This window comes from Physeter macrocephalus, chromosome 7 (genome assembly GCF_002837175.3).
Source record: "Physeter macrocephalus isolate SW-GA chromosome 7, ASM283717v5, whole genome shotgun sequence".
Taxonomy (NCBI): Eukaryota; Metazoa; Chordata; class Mammalia; order Artiodactyla; family Physeteridae; genus Physeter; species Physeter macrocephalus.
Window position 1 is genome coordinate 105389343 of NC_041220.1, and position 3981 is coordinate 105393323.

Sequence of the window (3981 nt, forward strand, 5' to 3'; positions counted from 1 at the left end):
TATAGTGTTGCATGTCAATTCTACTTCAAAAACAAACAAACAAAAAACTCATAGAAAAGGAGATCAGATTTGTGATTACCAGAGGCGGGGGAGGGGTAAGGAGAGGGAGATTTGGATGAAGGCGGTCAAAATTCCAGTTATAAGATAAATAAGTACTCGGTATTTATTTATGTAATGTATGACATGATAAGTATAATTAACACTGCTGTATGTTATATATGAAAGAGACTAAATCCTAAGAGTACTCATCCCATGGAAAAAATATCTCATTTTTCTATTTCTTTAATTTCGTCTCTATATGAGATGACGGATGTTCACTAAACTTATTCTGGTCATCATTCCATGGTATATGTAAGTCAAATCATTATGCGGTACACTTTAAATTTATACACGTGCTGTACATCAATTATAACTCAATAAAGCTGGAAGAAAAAAATAAAGCGACTATGAAAAAATGTTATTGTTTGTTAATTATGGATGGTGAGCAGTTAGATGTCCTTTCACGATAAAAATATTCAACAAACTAGAAATAGAAGAAAATTTACTCAACTCGCTAAATGCTATCTAAGAAAAACCCACAGCTAATATCATATTTAATGGTGGGAGACTGCATATTTTCCCCTTAAGATGAGAAACAAGACAAAAATAAATGTGTCTGCTTTCATCACTTCTATCCCACATCATAATAGAGGTTATAACCAGGGCAGTCAAAAATATGAAAAATATGACACCCAAATTGGAAAGGAAAAAGTAAAACTATCTCTGTTTACAGATGACATAATCTTGCATATGGGAAATCCTACAAAATTTCTTTTTTTTCTTTTAATAGATCTTTATTGGAGTATAATTGCTTCACAACACTGTGTTAGTTTCTGTTGTACAACAAAGTTAATCAGCCATATGCATACATATATCCCCGTATCCTCTCCCTCTCGAGCCTCCCTCCCACCCTCCCTATCCCACTTCTCTAGGTGATCACAAAACACAGAGCTGATCTCCCTGTGCCATGCTGCTTCTTCCCACTAGCTATCTATTTTACATTCCGTAGTGTATATATGTCGATGCTACTCTACTTTGTCCCAACTTGCCCCTCCCCTGCCGTGTCCTCAAGTCCATTCTCTATGTCTACGTCTTTATTCCTGCCCTGCCACTAGGTTCATCAGTACCATTTTTTTTTTTCAGATTCCATATATATATGTGTCAGCAAAATTAGTAAATGAGATTACAAAAGCTGCAGGATACAAGGTCAGTATACATACATTAATTATATTTCTACACATCAACAACAATTATGGCAAAAATAAAATTAAGAAAACAACTCAATTCACAATAGCATAAAAAAGAATAAAACACTTAGGTACAGATTTAACATTAGATGCAAGACTTGGGTACGGACAACTACAAAAAATTGAAATAAATTAAAGAATATTTAAATCAATGGAAGAACATCCATTGTCATGGAATGGAAGACTTAATATTGTTAATAAGGCAACACTCGCAAATTGGTCTACATATTCAATGCAATTCCTATCAAAATCCCAGCTACCTTTTTTTTTTCTGCAGAAATTGACACATCCATCCTGAAATTCATATGAAATTGCAAGATGATAAGAATAGAGAAAGCAAACTTCCCCACCCACCCCTTACTGGAAAATAACTTTGTTGAGATCCTACCAGCTGTGCAAATCTGTTCTGACATTAGGCCCCTTCTTCCTTTGCCATTCGGTCCTTCTTAAGTGGTCCCATGAACGTTTTCTTCTCCTCCACAGTCTGGAAGCAGCCATGCCCAAATTTGGCGGTGGTGTCTATAAACTTGAGGTCAGTCTTCTCCAGGGCCCACCATTTGGTCTGCACCAACAAGTACTAGGGCAGGGTGAGCACTCACTTCTTGGTTCCCACCACACAGCCTTTGAGCATGATAAACTAATTGGTCACTTCACTGTATTGGACAAAGCCACCCTGGGAAGGTGCAAGGCCATTGGGTCAGCACAGATCCAGCATGGGGCTGGAGACAGGTCTGACAATATATGAGCCACTCCCACCCCCTCACCGCCCCCCAGATTCTGGTGGTCCCAGCCACCTGACCAGAGCTGTTCTCAGAAGGAAGACAGCAAGGAATACTTCCACAGTCTGACTCTGACACTATGCCCCGCAATCATTCAGGAGCCTCATTACTGAAAGGGAAAGCAAACTTAAAAATAAAGTTGGAGAATTAACCATTTCTAATGACGTGTAGGCTTAGAATAAGTATATAGTTCAATGGAATGAAATTGAGAATCCAGAATTAAATCTTTACATTTATACTCAATTGATTCTCAACAAAGATGCAGAAAAATTTAATGGAGAAAGAACAGTCTTTTCAACAGTTGGTTCTAGGACACACGCAAAGGAATAAAGTTAGACTCTCCTACCTCACAACATACACAAAAATTAATGCAAAATTTAGTATAACCCCAAATGAAAGAGCAGCAACCATAGAATTATTAAAATAAAACAAAAGTGTAACTCCCTATGACTTTGTTAAGCTAATTTTTTAGATACCACACCAAAAGCAAGAGCATTAAATGAAAAAAATAAATCACGTATCAAAATTAAAAACTTTTGTGATGCAAGCAATACCATCAAGAAGTGAAAAGGCGACCCACAGAATGGGAGAAAATATTTACAAACCATGTCTGATAAGGGACTCTTAAGTAGAATATATATATATAAAAAATTCCTATAGCTCAATAAGAAAAAGACAAGAAAAGAATTTAGAAATGGGAAGGAATAGTTATTTTTCCAAAGAATATATCAGATATCCAATAACTACATGAAAATATTATGTAAATTATGTTATCTAAAAATGAATAAACAGAAACCTCAGTTAAAAGAGTGAAGAGGCCAGAAGGGGGAGCTCTCATGTACTATTGACAATGATAGCACAGCTCAACAGGAAGAAGAAAGATTTCCTTCTCTTGCCTGGCAAGAGCTCAGCCAATGAGAGACTGTCACAACTCAGCCAATGAAAAGCCATTATACTTCAAATTCTCAATTCTTCCAATATACATACTCTGTTTGCTATAGGCCTCCCAGCTTTATTTTTCCCTCTTTTTTTTTTTTTTTTTTTTTACTTTTTATTTTTTGGCCATGCCATGAGGCATGCGGGATCTTAGTTCTCCAACCAGGGATAGAACCCGTGCCCCCTGCAGTAGAAGCGTGGAGTATTAACCACTGGACCGCCAGTGAAGTCCCCCTTTTCCCCTCTTTTAATGAGTTTTCCTCTCCCTGTTGCAGAGGACTTGCCTGTGGCTCATGATTGTTGTAGATCCCATGTGGCAATTCTTTGCCGATCCTGAATAAACCCATTTTTGATTGAGAAATAACGGGCAGTGTTTTTGTTCTACATCAACAGTTACTGAAGATGCAAATCAAAACAATAGATACCACTTCACACCAACTGGCTAACTATAGACAAAAGGACATATTATCGAGTGTTGGTAAGGATGTGGAAGAACTGGAACCCTCATGCATTGCTGCTGGGAATGTAAAATGGTGCAGCCACTTTGAAAAATATTTGGCAGTTCTTCAAAATGTTATGCATAGTTACCATATGACCCAGCAATCCCCTCCTGGGTATAGACCCAAGAGAAGAAAACAAATGTCTACATAAAATCTTGCACCCGCTGTTTATAGTAACATTATTTATAATAGTCAAAAAGTAGAAACAACCCAAATGTCCATCAACTGAAGAATAGGTAAATAAAATGTGGTATAATCATTTAGTGAAATATTATTTGGCAATAACAAGAAATAACACACTGATACATGCTATAACATAGATGAACCTTGAAAAAATTATGCTAGTGAACCTTGAAAAAATTATGCTAAGTGAAAGCAGTCACAAAATATCACATACTGGAATATTCCATTTCTACAAAATGCCCAAATCGATAAAGACAGAAAGTAGATGAATGGTTGCCTAAGCCTGAGGAGGAGGGA

General features: G+C 36.8%; 1 non-coding gene across 1 annotated transcript; it reads right to left on the minus strand.

Moving 5' to 3' along the window:
• Positions 1 to 2089: 2089 nt before the first annotated feature.
• LOC112063817 (small nucleolar RNA U83B) lies at positions 2090 to 2183 on the minus strand. The gene has a single exon (XR_002891199.1). It is a non-coding gene; the product is annotated as a small nucleolar RNA U83B (small nucleolar RNA).
• Positions 2184 to 3981: the final 1798 nt, after the last annotated feature.